Source organism: Cnephaeus nilssonii (assembly GCF_951640355.1).
Source record: "Cnephaeus nilssonii genome assembly, chromosome: 1".
Lineage (NCBI taxonomy): Eukaryota > Metazoa > Chordata > Mammalia > Chiroptera > Vespertilionidae > Cnephaeus > Cnephaeus nilssonii.
In genome coordinates, this window is record NC_137072.1 from 92,735,232 (window position 1) to 92,761,346 (window position 26,115).

Genomic DNA, 26,115 nt, shown 5'->3' on the forward strand with positions numbered 1-26,115 from the left:
ATCAGAAGGGTGAGGTCTGGCCTTAGAGAGAGACAATTTATTGTAAAGGAAGGCAGGCAGAGTAAATGGGTATAAATGCAGGGTAGATGCTAGGTTTAGTGGTGGGAAGATTAGCAGTTCTCTTCAGATTGCATTTTAGAAACCATCAGTTGAGGATGAGAAAAGAAGAATGATGTTGGAGGTTTAGGAAAGAAAAACGTGAAGAGGGGGAAAGTGAACTAATACATGAGTGGTGAATAAGTGATGGTCCACTCATCTCTCATTCTCCTCTCTGGCTCTCCTTCAAGAACCTTTACAGCCCTGGCTGGGTAACTCAGTTGGTTGGGCATCGTCCTGTGCACCAAAAGGTTGCTGGTTTGATTGCCAGTCAGGGTCCAGGCCCAGCTGTGGGGTCCATCCCTGGTGGGAGATGTGCAGGAGGAAGGCAATCAATGTTTCACTCTAGCATTTAGATTTCTCTCTCTCTCTCTTTCTCTCTCTTTTCTTTCATCTCTTTCTAAAATCAATTTTTTTAAAAATGTTAAATGAAAAAACAGAACCTCTACAACTTTGCAGTTGGTATCCGTCAGCACAAAATCCTAGGACTTGTACTTAAAGAGGAGCCTAGTTTCTTTGAGAAATTCAAAACCTGAAAGCCAAAAGAAACTCAAAGCCAGAAGATTTTTTGCAAGTTTTTCAAAACTAGCAATAATATTATGCTGAAAAAGGATATTAAAACTAAAAGGACAGTTTTTCTGAAATACGTGTAGCCAGCGCTTTCGACATTATGAAAAATGCCAAGGACGGCAACCATGGCCCGCAGCCCACATTTAGGGTCACCTTCATCTCTCATTTTGACAAGTACCTGGGAGTCATTGATGAGTGGGACATTCCAGGGAAACAGCACTTCAAAGACCTGGGGAATCTATCCTGACTTAGAGGAGGCAGAAAATAGACCAGCATGGTCTGATTTCTGCGTTGTGACCACACTTGTCCATTCCGGAGTCATATAAAGGATCCTATTTCCCCTGATGAAGAAGCAAGATTAACAGAGGTGCATGAGTGTCAGTCAGTGAAAGGAGGTTGGATTCATGTCAACTGCTTGGCTGGGAGGTTGGGGATTTAAAATTACCCATGTCCAGCTACCAAAGAGGTATAGCTTACTAACTTCCACCTCCTGAGTGGTTTTATGGTCTTAAGCCCAATGGATTCATAAGATGACCCTGTGACATTCTTACAAATGTCCTGGTGAAAGCTGCCCATTTGACCATAGTTAAGTGGAGCCACGATGACAACTGCTCTGCTGAGTGTTTTGGGAAGAAGGGTTTGAAGATCACTAAGATAAACACCTTGCCTGGGTTTCACAGGATAATGTGACAGCTTTGTGGCTTCTTAAAAATAGGAGTCTCCCCACAAGTGAGCTTCATGCACATTCCCAACAGAAAAAAGCCCAGAGTTAGAAATCTGAGCTGCAACTTATGTGCTACCCTGGCCAAAGAACAGACAGTGTATAAATGTAAACAGAACTCCAAAAGTTAGCAGAGTGTTGCTGCCAACTTTGATCTTATCTGAATGAGAGGAAAACAGATACCTTATAATTCAGGGCTACAAGCCTTACCCCAAACTCTTGAATTTGTAATTTCTTAGCCTTCATACCAGTAATAAAATGTACGTATTGTTTATTACATAACAGTTCCAAGGGGTCTAGGGAAGTACCCTATAATCAAACACAATTTTTGTGGCAAAACATTTGAAGGGTCACATTAAAGGGAACAAGTAAAAAGAATTAATAGCCTGAAGTAATTTCAAATCAGGTCAGAGTTTTGCTATAAAATGAAATAGGGAATGAAGGGAGGGAAGGAGGAAGGAAAGTAGGAAGAATCCTCCCCGCCACACACACACACACACACACACACACGCACGCACGCACACACTTTAAATTCTAAGCCCTGATAAGGATCACAAATTTGTGAGGCCCCAGACACAGAGTTAATCAAGAAAAGAAAGGGGAGCCCTAGCTGGTTTGGTTCAGTGGATAGAGCCTCAGACTGCGGACTGAAGGGTCCCAGGTTCGATTCCGGTCAAGGGCACGTACCTTGGTTGCAGGCTCCTCCCCGGGCAGGGGCTCATGCAGGAGGCAACCAATCGATGTGTTTCTCTCACATCGACGTTTCTCTCTGTCTTTCCCTCTCTCTTCCACTCTCTCTAAAAATCAATGGAAAAATATCCTTGGGTGAAGTTCAAAAAAATAAAAATAATAAATAAATAAAAGGCCCTACTCACACACACTCATTAAAGAAAGAAAGAAAGAAAGAAAGAAAGAAAGAAAGAAAGAAAGAAAGAAAGAAAGAAAGAAAGAAAGAAAGAAAGAAAAAGGAAAGAAAGGGGAACCTATTAGTGGTGCTTTGCAATCTGATAGCACTCTACACTCACTGGAAATACTGCCTCAGCAGAGACTCTAATTTAATTGTTCCAGGGCAGGGTGTGGCCATTTACTTTTTTTTTTTTTAAGCTTCCCAGGTAATTCTGATGTGCAGAGAGGGTGGAAAACCACTGATGTAGAGCAGGTCAGCAAAGGTATTCTGTAAGAAGCAGGAAAGTAAATCTTTTAGACTTTGTGAGCTATCCTATCTCTGTCCCAACTATTCAACTCTGCCTTCGACAAACATAAAATAGGTGTGGCTGTGTTCCAATAAAACTTTATTTAGCCCTGGCTGGATGGCTCAATTGATTGGAGTATCATCTCATACATCAAAGGATTGCAGGTTCAGGTTCGTTTCCTGGTCAGGGCACATACCTAGGTTATGGGTTTGATCCCTGTCAGGCACTTATGGGAGGCAACCAATCAATATTTTCCTCATATCAATGTTTCTCTCTCTCTCTCTCTCTCTCTCTCTCTCTCTCTCTCTCTCTCTCTCTCTCATATTAAAAAAATATATCCTCAGGTGAGGATAAAAAAAACAGGAAGTAGGCCATAATTTGCTGATCTCCACTCTACAGGGAAAGGCAGCTTCAGATATTCAAACTAGAGAGAAAACTGTAATATGGGCTTTAGAAGGAGAGTTTCAAACGCAGAGAGGAGTAGAGTTACTATAAAACACTAATTTTGGAGTCAATAACAAAAACTGTGGGAACAAAACAAAAAAGGAGGGAAATGTGCTGACCCAGTTCCATGTGTGGTAATTTGTGTCCTTCTTTAAAGGGGAGAGAGAGTTGATGGGGGAAAACGGGCACGGAGCATGGGAAGAACAGGAATTCTGGCCCAGGCTACAGAAGAGGTCATAGAAAGGCATGTCAGTAGGGAAGTGATTCTAATTCAAGGTCTTGAGTCCAAAGGTTGAGGAAACGCAAGCCTTGGAGAAGAATCATGTGGCCAAGGACATTTTGGACCTCCCTGGTGTGCTGGCAGCAGCATCTTGGGAATCACTACCAAGAACACCACCAGTTCAGAACCCATCACGCCGACTTCTCAGATGGGAACAAACGTGGGGGCAGGTGGGAAGCACCTCCAGGAGACTGGCTCACAGATTTCTGAGTTCCAAAGAGGAAGAAACAAGTGGCAGCCCTGGAGTGAGCAAGCTGGGGAGTAGTCTGCCGAGAATGAAAGCATGGACCCAGCAGGAGGAAGACTGGGAAATGCCTCTTGGAGAACTCTCTCCTCCAAATTGGGAGCAGCCTGCTCGGCTTGGCTCTGGGAGCCATGAATGTAGTAGTCCAGGAGAAAAGTCTGAACGTTTGAGGTTCTGAATATACAAGATGTGCCGCAAACAGCAGACCAGGGTTCCAGGAAACACAGAGCTGGGAGGTGCCACCACTGTCAATGTCTGAAGTCTGCACGTAGGTGAATACGCTTCAGATCACTGCGGTCCAGGAGTGGAGTTACCCTGCGGAATATTCACTGACGCAACAAGTATTTGTGTGTGCCTACTGTGACAAAGACGCTGTGCTAGATGTGAGAAATGCGGTGACGAGGCATGTAGAGGGGAGAAGAAATGACACGTGTAAAATTACAACTGCTGCCAGTTCCAGAAAGGAAAAACACATGGTGTTAAGAGAGCTTAGGATGAGAAGACTTGATCGACTCAAGAAAATGGCTCCTGAGCTCAGATGGGAAGAATGAGGAGATGGTAAGGGAAGAAATAAGAGCCTTCCAGAAAGAAGCAGTGGCATGTGCACAGCCTGGGGGGAGGGGACCTGGAAGAGTGAGGGCCGGGAAGAATACTCCAGCAGGAGCTCAGGGAGCATGAGGAGCGGAGCCAACACCTGGGCTGAGAGGCGGCTGAACAAGCAGCAGCACAAAGTCTTGCAGGGCACTTGGAGACATGTCAGCTGAGCCCAGGGACCATGGGAAGCATGGACCCATGTTAAGCAGAGTTCAGAAAAGGGTAACAGGTCAGATCAGTGTTTCAGGAAGGCCCCATGGTGAGGAGAAAGGATTGGGAGAAAGGGGAGTGGGGATGGATGTGGAACAGCACTGGGATGCTTTTGTTGCAGACCCCTCACCGGAAACCATGCGCAATTAACCAATAATGGTAGATCTCTACCAATTCAAAATGCCCAGGACATAGATTCTAGACATTTATCAAAGACTTGCTGGCAAAGGTACAATGGAGCCTCTCTTGTTTTCTCTTGCTTTGTCTGAGCCCTAGAAACAAATATAGGTTCCACTCCCCTTTCTCCCTATCTGAAAGTAGAGCGTTCCAATGGAATCTTTCATAACTGAAATGGCTAAAGCGAAAAAGCAATTACCTTAGCAGTGGTTGGCAAACTCATTAGTCAACAGAGCCAAATATCAACAGTACAACGATTGAAATTTCTTTTGAGAGCCAAATTTTTTAAACTTAGACTTCTTCTAACACCACTTCTTCAAAATAGACTCGCCCAGGCCGTGGTATTTTGTGGAAGAGCCACACTCAAGGGGCCAAAGAGCCGCGTGTGGCTCGCGAGCCGCAGTTTGCCGACCACGGCCTTAGGGCACATCTTGCTGAAGGACGCACAAAATTAACCAAGGTAACGCCCAGGTGCTCGCAGACACAGCTCACAGCCCTGGTGGGTTGATGCTGAAATGCTGAGTGCAGTTCCCAGGAAGGAGCTTGGTGGGGTGACTAGCTGCTAGGGATGCTGCTGCCTCTATAACTGCTCATTGCAAAACACGCTGAATGCTATTTTCACGCTTTGCCTTTTTTTGTTAGAGCAAACATCCTCTTCAGGTGTCTTTTGATTAGCAAAAATAGGTACTAATGTAGGTCCTTCCTAAAAACTGCCTAACGCAGAACTTTTGAAAAATAGGGATACGTGTGATACTGTCTGCTCTAGGCTATCGCTGATGACATAAATGCGGCTTTATCAGAAAAAGAAAAAGTGTCATCTAGGAAGTCGACTGTGTCTCAATCTTAAACAGCTGACACTTGGGTCCACCTGCCCAAGCTCTTCAGGGGCCTTTGAGATTTTGGAAAAGAACTTCAGAGTAAACAAACAAACGAAAACAGTATGAATTTTGCTCAACTCATACTCTGTGTGTCTAAGTCCCCTTGAGACCTTCCGGGGGATAATGCTGCCACAGCACAGAACGGCATTCAGTCGGTTCAGTGTTTGGTTCCGTATTCAGGTGGTTCAAGATCCTGGATCCTCTCCAAGCAGCCTCATCCCAAGGGAACTGAGTTATGCCATGTTGGTGCTCAAAACCACTCTGGCCTCTCACATAATGCAAACGGCACAGGAGAGGCCAGTGTGTGCTATTAAACCCATGTTCACTGACTTCATGTAAAGATGGAATTTCAATATAAACTCTGAAAAAGTAAAAGGTCTATTTTAAATTTCCAGGCAATTACAAGTGAGGTAAAATGTTGCCTTTGCCAGCTGTATTAGTTTTTTTGGGGGGAAAAAAGCCAAACACAATTTTTTACTCTGTTATGTTTCATATCCAAGCCACAGGCCAGCAAACACTGGTATTTACTCTAATGTTAATAAAAGTAAATTACTTTGTGGTTTTGGGTCACTGGTATAAAACTTGTATTCTTTTTAGTTTATGTTATGTACAAAAGTTCAAAATTTCAAGATGCATCCAGCACACACTGATGACTTACTTATGTTTTGCTATGTGAGTCAAAGCATTTTTCCAGTTTATGTTTGAATTACTTCTGCTTTTCTATGCCAAACGTTCTCATGATTCCTGTGGGATTCTTTTTCTCTCTTCTTCTATCTTTTTACCTTTATGATGTTAGAACTTTTTTTTTTCTGCTTGAACCCTCTCCTGGATTATAATCTAGTCATGGAGTGTGTCAACCCCTTAAGAAGTTACATTACCAATGAAAACTCTCATCTCAAACTGTAAGTTACCAATAAAGATTTTCCCCCCTGAAAAATGGTACCTAATTAATCCTTGTTGCAGTTGCCTTTTTAGTTCCTACAGGATACAAGTCAACTGGGACCAGCACAAACAACTTGAAAAGAACATTCGAGGACCTACTACACAGATGCCAAACACACTGCTCCCCTCTCAAATCCATCGGGTCCCCACACCAGATGTTGGGGCTGCATACACCCAAAGTTCAGCATGCTTTCAAGTCAGCCTTTCCATCAGCCAGATGCTCAAGTTGACAGTTCCCTTTATAATTATTTATCATACAAAGAGAACTGCACAGACCTGAAGCAGCAGCCGCCTTGGCTACGCTGGCCAGAATGCTAACTAGGTTGGTCTTCTGCAAGATGTCCAAAATCATGCTACTGATTTAGACAGTCCTTCAGAACAATCAATCATAGTGTAGGCCCCGCTGAAGAGCCGTGGTCTGCACATGTTCATTTCATTAGGATCTTCCTTACGTCGGAGGACTTTTCTCCTTTATGTTTTTAAACTAAGGTAATCATTTCCATGCAAAGCAAAGGGACAACATGTGAGGGAGAAATGTCACTTGGGCTCATGTTTTGCTGATGGTTTTCAAAATTCCAAGTCCTCAAAAAAAAAAAATCTATATTATGTTTGGGGCCTCCCAGCCCTTAAGACATTGCCAGGCTTTCAAGAACCTAACAGAAATCAGGCACTGGCCCCAAAAGCAACCCCAGTAAAGTCTGCCTCCCCTTGCCATTATTTTTGTGCTACATTTGTCATAGCCTAAGGGAGTAGACTGTTCTTTCTTGCTCTTGTGATCTGAGGCAGAGATTAGGTACCCATATAATGAAATGGGACCACAGACCCTTGGCTTCCCAAAATCCATCTGTAATTTTCTTTTACGCTTTTTAATCTTTGTCTTTTTTTTTTTTTTTAAGCAAAAGGCAATAAAAATTGTGCACAACAAAACTATAGATCACATGAGGCAAAAATCTCTCTGGTCATTTCAAGCAGTCAAAGAAGTCCTTCCACACAAACTGCTCATGTAGCATGGCTGGGCCTCGAGGGAGACACATGGCCCGAGCCTGGGTTCTGGAGCCAGGCAGCCAGGGTTTGAAACTCCATTCATCCACTTCCTAGCTATTATCCTGAAGACACTCTTTGCCTCCATTTCCTCATTTGTAAATTGGAGATAACAGTAGTGTCTACCTCATACTGTTTTTTTGTGAGGATTTGTGGAATTCGCAGAGCTTAGGAGGTACTAGTGTTCAAAAGAGAGCCTGGCATATGGTAACCACCACATCAATGTTTGTTATTACTATTTCCACAAAACTAAAGTCAACCCAGATTATTACATCTTGGTCATTAAACAAATAGAAATGAATTAGGAACAAGAGGGCCACTCAGAAATTATGTTTTGTTTGAAAAAAAACAAAAGGACAAAAAACAAACAAAACAAAAAAACACTCAGCAATTTCCAAATGGCCAATGCGCAACGCCTGCCACACAGGCCAGAGGGGAGCTGAGGACAGCAGGAAGTTCATGCGAGCAGGCATTTCCTTGCCACCACGCATGTCACTTTGGCTCTAAACATCAGTCAATGACACAAACTGAAATAAAAGGCTTATCTACAAAAGGAAAAGCCCAAAGGACACACCTTCTCAGCCACTTCTAAGAGCACACAAATGAGCCGGGAGAGGGCTGGCGGGCAGAGGCACTCGGACCAGAGCAGGGTGCCCCTTCGGAAGACGGAGCTGAGCTGGAGTAGATGGTGGGAAGGGTCTGACCGAGCCGGGCTCACAGGGCATGGAAATGGGCAGCTAAGCACCAAACTGGCTAGTCACAGCTATAATGTCATGATCAACCTACAATGATAGCCATCTCACTTTTTGAATGCCATGATCAGGCCACTTTACATCCACTTTATTAAATACTAGAGGCCCATTGCATGAAGATTCATGCAATAGGCATTCCTTCCCCTGGCTGCCAGCACCGGTTTTCCTCTGGCACCCGGGCCACAGCGAAGCCAAGCCTTCAACCTTCAGCGGAGCCAAGCCTGCAGCCTTCAGGCATGGCTCTGGCCATGGGCAGAGCCTTCAATCTTCGCTCAGTGCCTGCATATGCAAATTAACCCACCATCTTTGTTGAGTTAATTTGCATACTCACTCCTGATTGGCTGGTTGGCATCACAGAGATACAGTCAATTTGCATCTTTCTCTTTTATTATATAGGATTAGCTCAAAAGTATGGGTAGAAAAATGATGTGTAGGAGTTTAGGACTGGCTAGTTCCGTAAACTCCTCCAGAGATAAAAACCTGCCTCTTGGGCTTTCCTCCTGCCTTCACATGCATCCAGAACCTACCTCCTGTCTCTTTCCTATGCCTGAGGCACGGGCTAGTGCCAATCCTCCCCCCAGGACCAGCATTACCTCTGCTCTCTGTTCTGTCCCAGCCCACCCCCATTCCTCTCTCCTCCAACCACATGTCTAGACTCTCTAGGGATGGGACCAGCACGCACATTTTAAACAAGACCTTCCCTCCCCCAGATTCTTGGTCTAGTTTAGACTCTGCATCCCTTGAAGTGGTGGGACTGTATCTTTAATATGCTATGCCCAGTGCCTATCACAGTGCTGGACACATAAGCAGTGCTCAAAAATATTTATTTAATGGATGCATCCAAAGCAATTTCAACTTCTAAAGAGAACTAGTTCCTCACATCTCTTTTCTGCAAGTGAGAGATTCCCCCATTCCATGTCTGCCTCGCCTCCAGCCTCATCTGCAGCCTCTCCTGAAGGATCTTGAACTCAGTTTTCCTAAAGGCAGCATCTGCCTCCCCCGTCTCCCTTCACTCTCAACACTACCTGACACCTACTGGATTGACTTTTCATTTCCATCAAGATCTCCAATCACTCTGTTTTCCTAATGTCACTTCTGCTTGGGCTTTGATGGCCTTCCTATGCATCTGGCTGCATGACTGACAATGGCAGGTGGAGTCACCAATCTCCGGATCTGCCCAGGCGTGGGCCACATAATCAGCATTGTCTGCACCTGTCCCCTTAAACACAGTCACAGATCCTTAGTGACGGCTCTCTTCCCAAAAGTTCAACTATCAGTTCTATGAGAGCAACTTTCAAATTTTTATTTCTAGCTCAATCTCTAACCAGATCCAAAGACACAACTTCCTATTTGCTTCACCCATAAAGCTTTGCTGGCTCCTCAAACCCACCATGGCCCAAAACAAGCTTAATATCTCCCCTCCCAACGCAGTTTCTTCTCGTGGTTTCCCTATTGTTTCTAAAACTATTACCAGTGCATCTGCCACAGAAACAAAGTTTAATACCTGTCTTCTCTTTATCCACCCCCCAAAATTTTATAGGGTCTGTTCATCTCCTTCACTGCCTCTCAAATCTGGATCTGCCTTTCTATGTGCACAACCCTAATCCTTCGTGACAGCACACAGACCAGCACTGCCCACCCAGAACCTTCTGCAGTGATGGAAATGTTCATGTGACCACTGAGCGGCTGAAATACAGCCAGTGTAACCAGGAAACTGATTTGAAAATTTAACTTAAAGAGCTACCTATGGCCAGTGGCAACCATATTGGACAGCACAGACATAGCCGATTATAATTCCATTTGTGCCAGTCATTTGTTTGCTTTCAGATCCATTCCTATTGCCCACACCCCCTATCGACTTCACGTCGCAGGGGACTTCCGGTTCCCAGGCTCTCTTGACAACTGCCTCGCAGATAAGTTCAATCAGAGAGAGGCTGTGGTGAAGACCAGGGCAGGACAAGTGGGAAATCCAGGAGTTTCTCCCTCTGCAGCTTTGCCTCAAGTGGCATTTCCAGGAGTGGCCACCTCCCTCTGCAACTCCAACTCTCACAGGTCAGCCCCTCCCTCCACATGGGACAATCCCCGCTGAGTAGCCCTCATCTCGGGGCTCAGGGAACATTATCTTCTCCCTGTGTCCCTTCTGCTCTCACAGGTGTGGTAGCTGCCTGCCCTTGCTAAGCTCTGGGTGGTCTCACTGTCCCATTTGGCTTCTTAGCCCTTAAAATATCCATGTGACCAATTCCCTCTATAAGTTCCCTCCATCGAAACACATAACAAATACATTCGTATTCCTTACTGAATACGAACTGATACTCCATCCCAATCAAAGTTTCCTCTGTAACTCTAACTCATCCTGAAAATTGCTGCCATGACGCCAGCCATAATCATCATCTTCACCATCAAAATAGGATGTGATATAAAAGTACATCGAAAGTTATACAGTGCTAGCACATGCTAAGCATTACATTGGGCGCCTTACATATCATAGCTCACTGTTCCTTATAAAACCTTATGAGGCCAGTATTTTTTATCCCTATTTTATGAGAATAATGAGGCTTAGAAAGCAACTTGTGCAAGTTAAACAGCAACTAAATGACTCAGCATGCCTCAGAAGTTCATGCAAGTTCATGCACACTCCTTCCACTCTGGTACACTATTCAGAAACTATCGATTACTGCCCATTGTCTCAGGGAAAAGTTCAAGGTCCTCAGCCTGATCTTCAAAAAAGACTCTCGGCAATCTGGCTTTGCTCATCTTTCCAGTCTCGGCCCTCCTTTCTCCTGACTCATATCCAGATTGACTAGATGCTGTTTCCCTTACATTTGTGATCAGTGTTTCCCCACCCCTATTCTGTCACTCAGACGCTTCTTGAGACCTTCTCGAAACCTGATTTAATTTCAGCATGATAAATATTTATTAATTGCCCACTGTTTCTAAAACACAGTCCTCTTGCCTTTCTCTGAAGTTCCCCAACTGCATAATTTATCATTCATTTATTCATTGTTTGGCTTATATTTTAGTTGTGTTCTTGTTTTAATATCTTTACTAAATTGTAAAGTCCTTGAGGGAAAAGATGGTATTTTAAAGATTTGTTTAAATCTCCCATCAGCATCTAAGAGTGACTTTTAGAAACCACTCTTAGATGATTTGCAAACTTTGTTGAATTCATTGATATAACTCTTCACAGATGCAGCATCCTGTGGTTTCTTGGAAGAAATGGAAGTCAAAAGCCCAGACTTTGTCCAAATTCTCTACCTGTTAGGGACATGAATGTTAAAGCCAAACTGTCTAACTTATGTTTCACTCCAGCTCCAGCACTTAGTATCTGTATGATTTGGAGGGAGCTACTTAACTACCTGGGCCACTGTTTAATCACCTATAAAATGAAAGTAACAAAACTACTTGCCTCATAGTACTACTAGGAGTATTAAATGAGATATTTGTGTCACGAGCTTACACCAGTGCCTGGAACATATAAGTGCCCAATAAATGTTATTTCTCATTAATATGACATCAACTCTCAAAACAGTGGTCTGATGGAACTGGTTAAAATGCACATAGTTTCCCTAAGTCATGGAAATACATACTGTATCTCATATCCATAATCCTCCACTAGGTCTCATTCTGGCCTCCAGAAAATAAATAATCTGTACTTATAAAACAAGCTATTCAAATTGATTACAAGCAGAATGATGTCAATAAGACTGTGAAAGCAAGATAAAATTAATTGACAATTGAGAAGTTAAAATATTTCAGAAAACTTCTCTGAGAGCTATGCGTCCAATAAACCCAATAGGTTTATTTGCATGATGCCTATTGGAGAGAACACAGATGCATTTTCTTTATATTTAACCAATGCATGAATCCTGGTCTTTTAGATTTGCTCTGCCCCATTTCTATGTGGTACTTTCCCTTTGTGTGCTCTAGATCTGATGGTCTGAGCATCAGTAACAGAGTGCTGTTAGCCTCCCCTTCTTACAGTGTAAAGAATATTGTCTGTGCCCTTGAAACCCAGCCCTATATTGTGAGGAATCCCAGGCCCCATGGAGAAGCCACATGGAGGTACTGTGGTGACAGCCCCAGCTAAGGTCTCAGCTGACCTCCAACCTCAACCACGAGACATGTGAGTGAGTGAGCTTCAGGCAATTGTAGCCCCAGCCTCCAACCTGGTACAGCTGATGCTGAAAGGAGAGTCAAACTATCTCACAGGCCATTTCTGCAAGTTCTGACCAAATTGCAGTTTGTGACTGAAATAAATTATGTCATTGTTTCCAGTCACTAAGCTTTGGGATAATTTGTTAAGCAGGCATAGTAACTAGAGCAGAGGATTCGTTATGCAGGAATAGGTAACTGATAAAGTCAGCATCTTCTACCTCAGTGTATCTCCCTCCAAACTGCAACACTGGTCAAAGAAGATGGTCCCAGACACACAGTATAGTTTTAAAGCTACAACAGTCTGATAATAAAGCTAACTTTAGCTAAAACTATTTGTCTAATTAGTTGCTTAAGACAAGGTACATTATTTGCTGTACCTGGGGAACATGCAAGGAAATATCACCAAATCTGATGGTACTACCATTGGATAGCTTGTCTGAAGCCAAAGAGTTCATTCTGAGCAACAGGTAAATGTAGCCAAACTGATTAGCAGAACTCTTGACATTATAAACTAACCACAGCAGTAATTCACCAAACTCAGAGCATTAAATGTGTGTGCTGAGTCAAAGCAACCAAACGCAAAAGTCCTCCTCAGCATGTTTACAGTGTGTAGCTGTTTTGAAAAAATAATTTGGGGCATTGTAAAAAATAAACCTAAAAAAAAAACTAAACAAATGATGCCAGCCACCTGGAGACAGCTGAGAGTCAAAGCCACATTCTTAGAAGCTGATTTGAAGAAAGAACTAAAAATCATGTGCTGTGACCTTGCACACAGCTGGACTAAAGCAGTGTCCTCCCCAAATACCCATGCTCAGTAAGGACCAATCCAAGCAGCGCCTCTCTCCACTCTGTGCAATCCAGCCCCACCCGCTCTACCCCCTGGGCCAGTTCCAACCTCATCACTCCTGGCTCACCCCTCTTTTTATAGGGTCAAGGGGAACACACCCAGATGTGGTCAACCAGAATTTGCTCACAATACTGTATGATCCATTAAATAACAAATCATCCTTTTATCTAAAGCCATACTTTTAAACACTATAATTGATAGCAGCCTCCTCTTTTTTCATCTTTCAGAATAGTCAGCTATTGTTTTCCTGCTAATCTGGGAAATTGTATTCTAGAAAGGAAACTACACATAAATATTTATAGCAGTCAAACCCCCAGAGAAATACAGTACATTTTAGGGCTGTATCTATAATATTCATGTCAATTAACCCAACTAACCAGTCAAAGGAGCAGGTTTGCATTGAATTTGACCACACATGTGTGCATGTATACACACACGTATGTACACACTCATGTACATGTGCACACACACAGCTGTAAAACCCAAAGGATATATTTCCGTGCTATCAAAACATCCAATGCAGACTCAGAGAAGGTCAGGATTTCCATCTCTCATTTTCACACCATGAGCATGAAATTGCCCTTAAAACACACCTACCATGTGTGAAAATAGCCTAATAATCAGATCAGATTCACAAGGGCTCTCTAGACAATAGCTTGCTGTGAATGTTGACGTGCCTTGCATAGCTGACATCCCTGCCTTATCTTTTAGAAATAGCTATAAGACCTGCACTGCCACTAGAGACACCACCTTGAGACGCACTCTCAAAGGGCTCTTTGGATGCTACAGATTTCTCCAGAGCTGATGTGGGCAAACAAACCAGGAGGGATGTGGCATCCTTGGCATAGGGTGAACAGCTGGCCACACCTATTCCCAAATACGCAATTGTTTTGCTCCCAGATACACATTCTCTCTCTCTCTCTCTCTCTCTCTCTCTCTCTCTCTCATCCACCCACCTAAAAAAGCTCTATTTTTATTAATTTCCATTTAGTGAACATAAATTATTTTTTCAGAATGGAAGTATTTCAATAACTTCTTTACCAAATGATGAAACAGAAATTAAATTTTAGTTTGATTTAATAAAATAGAGATCAATTTAACTTACTAACTCCCTTGTTTAACTTACTAACTCCCTTGTTTACTATTCAGAGATTCTAACCTAGCCCTTGAAGGCAAGGTCTGCACAGCAGTGGTAGATAAAAAACATGAAACATGCATGTAATTGCAAATGGTGGTAAGAGACATACAGGGTTCATGAAGGCAATTATGGACGAGAATAAAGTGGGGGAGGCGTGACTTTTGTGAGGTGGGGGAGCAGGATTGGATAGGCCCCTCCAAAGCAGTGGTATTTAAACTTAGCTATGAAGGGTGAATAGAAGTTGGCCAGGTTAAGAGTGTTCAGGGGGTGGGGCAAGGAGAGAAGGATGGAAAGGGAAGAGATTGATGGAAAAGGGAAGAGATTGGTGGAAAAGGGAAGAAGGATCCTCCCAGAGAAACCATATGAGTGGAGGTGCTCAGGCAGGAAATTCATTCTAAGAACTAAGCTTTATATAACATATAAATTGGCAGCATGAAAGAGTATTAAAACTACTAATGTAAAAAGGGGTCACAGAAGCAATAAGACAAACACCCCAAAAGAGAAAAGAACAAAGGACACAGATATTTTACAAAAGGAAATACAGATGCTAATATTTGTAAGATTTCCAATTTAAATAATGTTCAAAATAAATTAAAGAGATAAAATTTTCTCCCTGTGCTACTGACAAAGATGGGGAGACTGGTAATCCCAGCCCTGGGGCAGGTGTGGAGTAGAAAGTCCTCTTGTTTCCACAGTCCTTCTAGAGCACCTTCTGGCCACCAATCAACAGCCTAAGAAAGTGCATGTCATTCATCAGCAACCCCACTGAATATCACTAAGTAAGGAGGGGGTGAGTGATTTCCAAGAGCATACCAGGCACTGAAGTATTTGCACAAATATTTACCAGCACCAAAACCATGTAAGGCGCAGGTACAGTTGGTGCTGCAGAGAGGAATAAGGCCTTCTCTATCCTCAAGAACTAGTTAATCTATTGGGGGCAACAGAAAAGTTCACATATAGGTGTGAGACATGGCAGATGATGGTAAACAAGATAGGGAACAAACAAAAGTGTTGTAGGTACAAACAATGTTTCAGGCTCATCCCTGAAGGAGGAAGAGCCATCTGATTTTGAGGGATCAAGGAAGGCTTTGTGGAAGACATGACATCTTAAATTGGCTTTGTGGTACAAGAGGATGAAGGAGTTGGATTTAAGTCACTCCTGGGGGTCAAACTGTTCCTGCCTCTGTAGGTCTATAATTTGGCAAAGACATTAAACAATTGTGATGAGAAGAAAAACTTTCATGGAGCTATGAGAATTATCATAAAGGCAAGTATCAAATAAGACAACATTGCTCAGTGTTAATGAGCATGTAGGGAATTGAAACTCTGGTGGGAGAGTAAGTTGGCATAATCACTTTGAAGAGCAACTAACTGATCAAAATCTAGAAAGGCTGAAGATAACACAGATCAAATGGCTCAACAAGTACCTAAATAGACCTAGAGAAACTCCTGCACAGGGACACATGCAAAACTGTTCAATCCATCAAGGTTTGCTACAGCAAAAAAAAAAAAAAAAAGAAAAGAAACACCCTAAGTATTTATTAACAGATGCTATGCATAAATAATAGAATTTTTATACAATGAAACAGTATAAAAAATTTGAATTACATGGATAAATCTCAAAGGCAAAGGAAGTAAATTACATAATGATATGATTACTGTGTTACTATTCCCATAAAATCCAAAAAACATTCAAAACAATACTATACATAGTTTATGGATACATACATATGTGGTAAAAATATAAAAGCATGATAAATAAGTCAGTTGGAGAAAGATAAATATCACATGATCTCACTCATTTGTGGAATATAATGAACAACATAAACTGATGAACAAAAACAGATCCAGAGGCAGAGAAGCATTGATCAGACCATCAAACCTCAGAGGGAAGGCAGGGGAGCATAAGGGGAAGGGGGAGAGATCAACCAAAGGACTTTTATGCATACATATAAGCCTAACCAATGGACACAGACACCAGGGGGGTGAGGGCATGAGTGGGAAGGTGGCGGGGGGCAATGGGGAGATAAGGACACATATGTAATATCTTAATCAATAAGGAATAAATAAATGAATAAAATATAAAAGCATGCATGGGAATGATAAAAACCAAAATCAGGGTAGTAGTTGCTTCTAAACATGAAAAGAGGATGGAGTTAAGGAGGGGTATAGAGTAGGATTCAAATATACACAGGGTGGAGCAAAGTAGGTTTACAGTTGTGAGTACATGAAAGAGTTTATTCTTGTATGATTACTTACTAATCATTGTATTATTTTCTATACAAACAACTGTAAACCTACTTTTTCTCTGCCCTGTATTACATACACTTTCTTCACTGAATAGATTTGAAGCTCTTGAAGCCAGGGCAATACCAGTTACTTCTTAGTCCTCAGCATCCAGCACTATGCCCCACAAAGTACCGAGTCCTCAAAGTCTGTTGGTTGAGTTGACAAGCCAACATTTCATCTGAGCATTACTTCGATGCTTGCCTCCATGGCACTGCTTGCTCACATCATTCCTCTCTACTGTATCTTCCAGCTGCACAACAACAAATGCAAATGTTTGCCTACTTCCCAGGGAATTTAAATGGTTGGAAAATCCAGCAAGAAGCTGACCCAATGACAGACCTTACAAAGGCAGTCTCAATAAGAAAGAGATATCTACGTGGAAGATTGCTACGGATGAAATGGCATGCCCTAAAAAAGAGGGACTTTCCAGACCCTGAAAGCACTTAGAGTGGAGTGAGAAGTCTACTTGGTACAAAAGTTATAAAAGGGATCCAGGAAGCACATGACTTCAAAGTCTTTAGGATTCTTGCTTCAATAATCACCCAAAAGAAGTGACCTCAAATTCCTCATCATCTCATGAGAAGCCATTTGTATGCTCCCCCTCATCGCTTTCCCACAATCTTCTGGACATCTTCTCCCATACAAATGGTAGAAATTAAAGCAGTCCCTGAGAGCCGTTTGTAGGTCAACCATTATTACGAGGAGTAAAGAATTTTCACATTCACAATGGCCCACAGTGAGCTATCATGTGTTGCTAAGTCCGCACTTTTGAAGATACCACCCTATTTTAAATTTACAGCCAATTCATCATCCACAAGTCTGCCAAAAGTTATTTTCAAACTGAGAGTGCATAGCAAGCGGATGCACCACCTCACACAGAGGGACTTGTAGGTCTAGAGTAAGGTGACCAGATCGTCATGCTTTTGGCGGGACAGTCCCGATTTTTAACCATTTGTCCCGCGTCCCACGGCGTTTTAAACTTTCCAAAAGTAGGGACTTTTTTAAAACGCCGTGGGACGCGGGACAAATGGTTAAAAATCGGGACTGTCCCGCCAAAAGCGGGACGATCTGGTCACCTTAGCTAGAGATGAAATGCTCAAGAAGCCACTGGCAGGGGAAACCGGCGAGATATCTGCAGTGGAAAAATCCATGCACCAAACAGCTATGATAAAGGGTCTGAAAGGAAGCAAGGCCCAGCCCTCAAATGAGGATTGGAACAGCTATATGAATTTAGGCCGGCTATTTGATAAGTATACAAATTCACCCTCACAACTAGGAAACAACTTCCAAAGAGAGCTAAGGCTTGGCAGGCAGTGGTTGCCATAGTACCAAGAGCACACTTTTGCCTTTTCTTCAGTTCTTTCTTTAGGGAGGATGGGATGGGGAGGGGAGGGGGACCTTCTGAGGACTAGAGCTTGAGCCTAGAGGAAGCACCAAGTAAAGAGGGACTGGGTTGTTTGATCCTGAGAAGAAAGGAGTTCATCCAGAAAGCTTTTCCTAGGGCTAATGAGGAAGTGAGTGGCAAGTGAAGGCTCCCTTCAGAAATAGGCATTAAGCCAGCAGAGGCTTCCACAAGGTCGATGCAGTAGCTGAATATGGAGTGCTACCCTGAAGGGAGGAGTTTTATCTGAGCACTGTAATAAGATAGTGAACATCAAGGAAACTCTTTGAAACTAGGAACTGCAGATCTGTGAATTGCAAAGGCTTCCCATGCTTTCAAAACTTAAAATATTCCTGCTTTCATCTACAGCAGTGGTTCTCAACCTTCCTAATGCCGCGGCCCTTTAATACAGTTCCTCATGTTGCGGTGACCCCCCAACCATAAAATTATTTTCGTTGCTACTTCATAACTGTAATTTTGCTACTGTTATGAATCGTAATGTAAATATCTGTGTTTTCCAATGGTCTTAGGCGACCCTGCTAGCGGTTCTCAACCTGCGACCCTGCTAGCGGTTCTCAACCTGTGGGTCGTGACCCACAGGTTGATAACTGCTGCTGTAGAGAGTAGCAAAATTACAGTTATGAAGTAGCAACGAAAATAATTTTATGGTTGGGGGGTCACCGCAACATGAGGAACTGTATTAAAGGGTCGCGGCATTACGAAGGTTGAGAACCACTGATCTACAGGATTTGAGATGAAATGTTGAGTGTTGACACAATAGGCCGATCTTCAAATATTCCTGAACCAGCACTAGTCTGGGGAAGAGAGGACCCAGGAGAAGGAAAATCGTCCAGGAGTTGGAAATGCAATAGAGTATAGGAGGAGGTGGACTGTGAGTTTTCTTTTGACCATAAAAATAAATACTTTAAATTAATTACCCCTTTGAGAGTGTTTCTTAGTTTTTGTCATGTAATATAAATAATTTTCAGTGGTCTATATTTCTGAGGACTATAGTAAGAGGAAAAGGAGACCTCTGTGGTTATGAGTTTATTTTATGCAGTCTTTTCTCATATAGTATTTCAGTTTCTATACTTCCTCCATGATAAGTTATACACACAAAGTGAATTGCCACGTTTAAAACTCAGTCTATCCTGGGGGAAAAAAACCAAAATTTTAAACTAATTCAAATGTGTAAGTACTACCAAATTATACAGCAACATCTGTTACAACTTTTACAGTGCAAAATTAAAGTTTCTGCTTCTAGCTATAAAACAAATTTACTCCACTGACATTTAAGGAGTGCCAACTATATGCCAGGTGCCCCACTCCATTCTCATACTTCCTAATTTCTCTAACACAGTTTATCCAAGATTCCTACTATGATGTTATTTTCCAAGTATTATAATTTTCCAAGGGCCCCAAATCTAATCCTATCTAATAAAGACAGAATATGCAAATTGACGTGACAAGGCAAGAGGCAGAAGGTGGCTCCGGGCTGGAGCGGAGGCAGGCGGAAAGGCGGCTCCGGGCCAGAGCGAAGGCGGTGCCAGCAGCCAAGGGAAGGAAGGCCTATTCTTGCACAAATCTTCGTGCATCGGGCCTCTAGTAAATCTAAGAAGTTGTTAAATAGGTATAAATAGGTCTTAAATAAAAAGAAAAATATATATTATTTCTGATTAGAAAAATTCAACATTATACATAGATCAAATCTCCCTAGATAAAATACAAACTCTATTGTGTATCAATCACTGATGTTGAGTTGAACTGTGACCCTCCCCCCAAATTCATATGTTTAAGTCCTAACCCCTAGAACCTCAGAATATGACCTTTTTCAGAAACAAGTTCATTAAAGATACAATTAGTTAAGATGAGGTCAAACTGTAGTAGGGTGGGATCCTAATCCAATATGATGGGTGTCCTTATGAAAGGGGGAAATTTGGACACAGACACACATACAGAAGAACACCATGGAAACAGCCAAAGAGAGAGGCCTAGAACAGATGAAACCAACCAGGACACCCCTGATTTTGGACTTCTTGTCTCCAGAACTGTGAGACAATAAATTCCTGTTGTTAAATCCCCTCAGTTTGTAGTACATTGTAACAGCAGCCCTAGAAAACTAACCTCATCAGTATCCCAATAGGCAAGCTCTGATGCTTGGAATTTTTCCAATCTGATATTCAAGTCACCCCCTAATTTACTCCCAGCTTATTTTTCTGGATTCTGTTTTAACTATGACCAAAAAAAATGACATCAACATTCTAGGAATCTATCGTAAGACTGATGTACAAGGAAAGATATTCTTCACAACATGTTTTATAATAGTAGGGAGGGAAAGTAAGCAATCTGCAATCCTAATCCTGTAGTCTAGCCTGGGACACAGACAGATAAGTTTATTTAGTAATGAATAGGTGCAGGCTGTTAAGGAAAGGTAGAGGCAGGAACACCTAACTGCTTCAGAGATTAAGGAAGGCCAGTAGAGGAGGTAAACTGGGCAAATTCTTAACGACTTAGAAAGGGTTCTGCAAGGCACAGGGAACAGATAAGATACTCCTTTGACATTGTGCAAAGAAACTCAGCATCTAGGGAAGCATCCTGGAGTTTATGGGAAGTAGCATGGAGGATGCTGGAGGCAAAAAAAAGGGTCTAAGAGGTCAGCTGAGGCTAACCAAACTGGGCTGGGTATACTAAACCCAGGGCATCAAAATGGGGTGGGGGCACCCAGAGGATCCATGGGAGTGTGTGGGGAAATATCAGCTTCTCTACTGCATGCCTAATTCATTAGTGTGTGCTTGGTAACATACTATAATAGTGACATACACAATTTAGAAATGTATTTCTTTATACATAAGTTGGGAGCACATACTCAAAAACTGTTTTACTGAATAGGTAAGTGATTTTAAAAGTTTGGAGACCACTGTATTAACCTAGATGTAGAAATCAATATTTTCCCTCAAGGTCTCTGTGGAAGTAGCACCAGCAATGCAATAAAGGATGGGGACAATGGCTAAAGGGTATGGGATTTCCTTGTTGGGTGATAAAAATGTCCTAAAATTGATGATGGTGATGCTTGTGCAACTCTGTGAATATACTAAAAAAAAAAAACACAAAACCATGATTTGCATACTTTAAATGGGTGAATTGTATGGTATGGTATATGAATTATTTCTCAATAAAGCTGTTACCAAAATCATCTTTTAAAAAGTAATGAATTGTGCTTCTTTATACATTTCAAACATTGCGTCTAGTTCCTGGGTCAGTGCAGGCCACAGAGAGAGTAGGCAACAGCAAGGAGCACTGTGACAGATGGGAGAATTTCTTCCTCTGGGGGAGTGGGGGAGTGAGGGTAGGTGGGTAGAACAGACAAGCACAAGCAGCTAAGCTTGTGGGTAAAATGTAGCTTCAAGCCCTCTGAATCAGACATCATCCAAGCCTGGACTCGTCAGCCTGACATTTTCTATTCCATTTCTTTCTTTTTTTTTAATGTTAGTCACAACCTACTTCATTTTATTATCCACAAAAGGGTTACCACCAGCAGTTTGAAAATCACTGCTCTATAGGTAAGAGGTGAGAGAAACAGGCATTTGTCTCCACAGGCTCTTCCCTCTTTTTCCACATTCCCAGGATCTAGAATTAATCCGCTGGACAAGAATTTTCCCTCAGTTTAATAAAAGCTGGAGTGATTAACATGTGTTCCACATTATAAAAAACAGATTTTTAAGAACAGATGTGCAAATCCCAACTCCATTACTTTATTAAAAAAGAATACTTGGTTTTCCTTGAAGATTCCATGAATCATAGCCATCTAGTTTGGATTGACATCACTGTAATAATAATAAAAACAGGATTTTGCTGCCTAAGAATCATCTGACTTCTTTCCAGACACAGACACGGATGGTGATCCCATTAAAGAAGGAGAAATCGGTACCTAAGTCCCACTTACAAAGGCCCTGTAACCTTCTCTCACAAGACTTGCTCCTCCTGTAATGCAGTGAATTAAGTTAACCTTCAAATTTGTCTCTGATGTTTCCATTACACCGATCCACATCAGAATCGTTAACTAAGACACATGCACACACATCCTAAAGCCATTCTTCCTTTTCCTCTCAGGCTAATTCAATTTCTGAAGTCACTTTGCATTTTTATAGAAACTATGAAAGATCAAGGAAAACATTAGGGATTTTATCACTTGTCTTTATATAAAGTGTTACCAATTGGATTTATATACAGGCTTTTACTGGTTTAATCATAAACGCATGGTTTATGCCTTTAAATCCCAGCTAATTGCCTCAGGCCTCGTGTTGTCTTCCAAAACTTACTCAGCACATCTCTCCATTTGTTCACCATTCCAGAAAGGTTAGAGGATGTGTGGCACATTAACTCACGAGCTCGTATGAAAATAAAGTAATCAGCATTCAAAACTCACTTCTTTCCAGCTCTTCCCATGCTCTTCTCTAAATACTGACTTCTAAAACTTACAACTCCATTAATTATCTGCATTTGTGAATTTCTTCAGATGAACTTCCCTTCCCTATTGATTACGTTTCTGTAATGCGTGTATAGGGCATTAATAGAGTCAGAGTTTCGAAAGTGCAACAGAAATAGAAATGCTAGTCTAAATCCTCCTACCCTGGCTGCACCACCCACCCCATGCCGCCCAAATCTCACCGGTCCCATCTGTGCTTCAAACAAGTAATGATGGACGGAATAGACTTTTTTTTGCCTATTATGTTCCCACTGAACCTGCAGCTTAGAACTGTTCTCCTCATCTTCAGTTTGGGAAATGGACTGGCATCAACCTCAACTCCTTGGAAAAGAAAGGCCTGTATTAGAACAATTACTCAATGTACTGAGGCTTCAAACCATTCATTCTATTATTTTTGAACTTTCAATTCTTTCCACAATTGCAATTCGCTAAGAATTCATTCATTGAGGGAAATAAAAACCCACTCTTAGTTGATATATATTTATCTCAGCCACAAAGAGCCAAATAACTCCAAAGATTGCATTTGTTTTGCCAAACCATTCCGGGAATGTGTCCTGGATGGGAAAGGCCAAGACCAGCAGACAATAAAGTGAGATATAAAGGTCAGTCACTACCCATCTCCAGGATGCACAGAAACTCGAATCTCAGGCCACCGGTTGAAAATTATTTTCCATTTTTAAACTACATAAATTCCATTTGAAAAGTATTGTGGAAAGATACAAGTCAGTGGACAAACAGATAAAACCTTCACATATCTGTATGTTTTCCTTGACTATCTAATGGAGGGAACTAATTATAACAATCCATTTCTGTTTTTCTAAAAAAAAAAATAATAAGAGTAGTTTAATTGCAATTTGTGTGGCCAAAGAACTTAAGGACAAAAATTCCACAGGTTCCTCCAATCCTTTCTGCTTTATGATTACCTTACAGGGGCTCTCATGTCAGAAAACTGTCATTTTCTATCTAAACTGTATTGGGAAACACAGGATGGGATGAGCCCACTTTTCATGGGCAATCAATTGATCATCAATCAGAGGCCTGAGATCCAAATATGCTTCTTACAAGGTAATAGAATGGGGAAATGGTGAAGAGTCTCTTAATCTGTACCTACAGAAGCACATAGTGGTTATTGAGCAAGAAGAAGTTGGCAACATCACCAACAAAACCACCCAGCACTTTAACCGCAGTCTGGTGGTCTGGTCATCACATCAGAGACTGTGGATAGGCACATTTAGGCAAAATATAGCCCACAAGAACATGTCTTTTATGAGGACCACATCCCTAACCACCAGGGAAGAGGAGGTTATCCTAAGAGATATTCAAATCCCCAATGTTGAGCAAGATTGAAAATCTCATTGCTCCGATGGCCGGCTTGAGGGCAGTGAGGTTTCTAGAAATGCCCCTCTTTAGGGTAGATGGAACCTCATGTTGTTGTAGTTGGCAAGGGTTAAGGTTGTGTTAGCTCCTCTGTTCCCAGGGTTACTTGAGGAGGGAAAGGCTGCTGTGATATGTTGACTGCCCTAATGAGAGGTAGAGATTGCCAGGCAAAGATGGCAAGGAGCAATAAGGAGAGCACCACAAGCATCAGCTATGAACTGCACAGACACCACCAAATATTTCCAGGACCAGTGACTTACTTGACGGTCAAGCCCATGCATTAATATAGGTTTCCCCCAAAAGTATAATTGTATGTCATCCTTACCACTTCCCGAGGAAACTCCAAAAATAAACTAATGCTATGCTCTACGAGAGAGAGAGAGAGAGAGAGAGAGAGAGAGAGAGAGAGAGAGAAACACACCATATATATATTAATATATATATATATATATATATATATATATATATATATATATATCTCCAATATATCCTATATAATGAGAGGAATATGCTAATTATCCATTATGCCCTGAGGCATAACGACCTGATCACGAATCTGCAGGAGGGTGGGGCAGTGAACTACAAGTGGGAGGCGGAGAGCTACAGGAGGGTGAGGCAGCAGGCGGAGAGCTACAGGATGGCAGCAGCAACCTACTGGCACATGAATTAGTGCACAGGGCTACTAGTATATGGAGAGAGAGAGAGAGAGAGAGAGAGAGAGAGAGAGAGAGAGAGAGAATGAGTTCTGAAATGTCACCAGTGGTTTATAGGAGTATCAAATAGAATTTTCATTTTTTTGTAATCTTCATCTGAGGATATATTTTTTAATTGATTCGAGAGAGAGAGAGGAAGTGAGGGAGAGACAGAGAGAAACATCCATGTGAGAGAGAAACATCGATCAGTTGCCTCCTGTAGGCACTCTTACCAGGGATCAAACCCGCAACCTAGGTATGTACCCTGACCAGAAACCAAACATGCAACCATTTGGTGTATGGGATGATGCTCCAACCAACTGACACACCCAGCCAGAGCTCAAATATAATTTTGTGCAAAAAAAAAAAATCTGCGAGAACTTAAGAGTCTAACTAAATGAGTGTCACGCCTAAGTTTTGGGGGCGATTCACACTTGCACAAACTGGAAGAGCTCTTTAGCCTGTAAGCCATCTCCGGCACACATTTCAGCTCCCTTCAGCCCCACTGACAACTGCTATCCAGACAGAAATATCTGCACGGTCTCTGATTACAGGGTTTTCTCTGGCAGACGCAGCCTGTTCTATTAGCCACAGTTTTAGTCGGTCCAGTCAGCTTGCATTTCCTTGAGTCAATGAGTTTTCTGTAGGCACATCCTTCAAGACAAAGCAAGCAATGTAGAAGGAAGTTGCTGAATTGCTTATATTAATAGTTCTCAACCCTTGAGGCCAGACAAATCTCCTCACATCCTTTGCATGCTGGAATCAGAGGCCCAGCAGCACCTGCGCTGTGCGGCTTTCTCATCCAAACAGCTCCCTTGGTTAATAAAAAACATTTGATTCTATCTGGCAGGAGAGCTTTCCTCCACCAGGTGTATTTCTGATGTTTTCAGAAAAGAGTTTAGCCATTGCTTACAAATACTTTAAGCACATTACTTTCTGTACATTTACAAATCTTCATTGCTCCTAGGAAATGGTGCTTTTGGATCACATATGAGGTTTCAAAAACTGCAGCTGCCCTGGGCTTCCTGAAATCTGGAAAGCTTTACAACATGAAAGAAGTGTGGTTTCACTGGATAATAATCCATTTGCAATATGAGCAAGGTCCATACTACTATTAAATGTGTTTACCCACTGATTCATCTGCATACACCTTGATTTGCTTTAAATACTATAATCAAAGGTTATTATTTAATTCGACATAGATTCAGGAAATGCAATTTAGAGTCTCACAGGTGGTCTGAACTCACTGTGTTGTCACATCTGATGGACTCTCCACAGCGTAAAGAAAAAGACATCCAAAGCTCTCATGAGAACTCGTCCTTCAAAAGTGAGACTGTTGCTTGCTAGCTTATGTTTCCATTTAAACAAATCTCTTAACTAAACACACATGAAAACCGATATGACCCTTCCTTTGATAAAAATCTAGCATCAAACATTGGCAGGCAAAATTGAAGTCACTTCCTGAATTGCTAAGCAAACAGTCACACAACAAGAATCACCAAACACCACACGTTCGTGTTTTCCCCTTTCATTTATTGAACAGTTCCTTCCTTCAAATTCAAAACTGTAGTTTTCCAGCAATTATTGTTTACCCTGTTTAAACGACTA

General features: G+C 42.0%; 1 protein-coding gene and 1 long non-coding RNA gene across 9 annotated transcripts in view; one reads left to right on the top strand and one right to left on the bottom strand.

The window, feature by feature from the left end:
• Positions 1-26,115, bottom strand: part of LIMCH1 (LIM and calponin homology domains 1) — a 321,534-nt gene that overhangs the window by 217,624 nt on the left and 77,795 nt on the right. The window lies entirely within an intron of this gene.
• On the top strand, positions 16,362-21,065 carry LOC307098171. The gene is made up of 2 exons (XR_013813413.1): positions 16,362-17,474; positions 17,659-21,065. It is a non-coding gene; the product is annotated as an uncharacterized lncRNA (long non-coding RNA).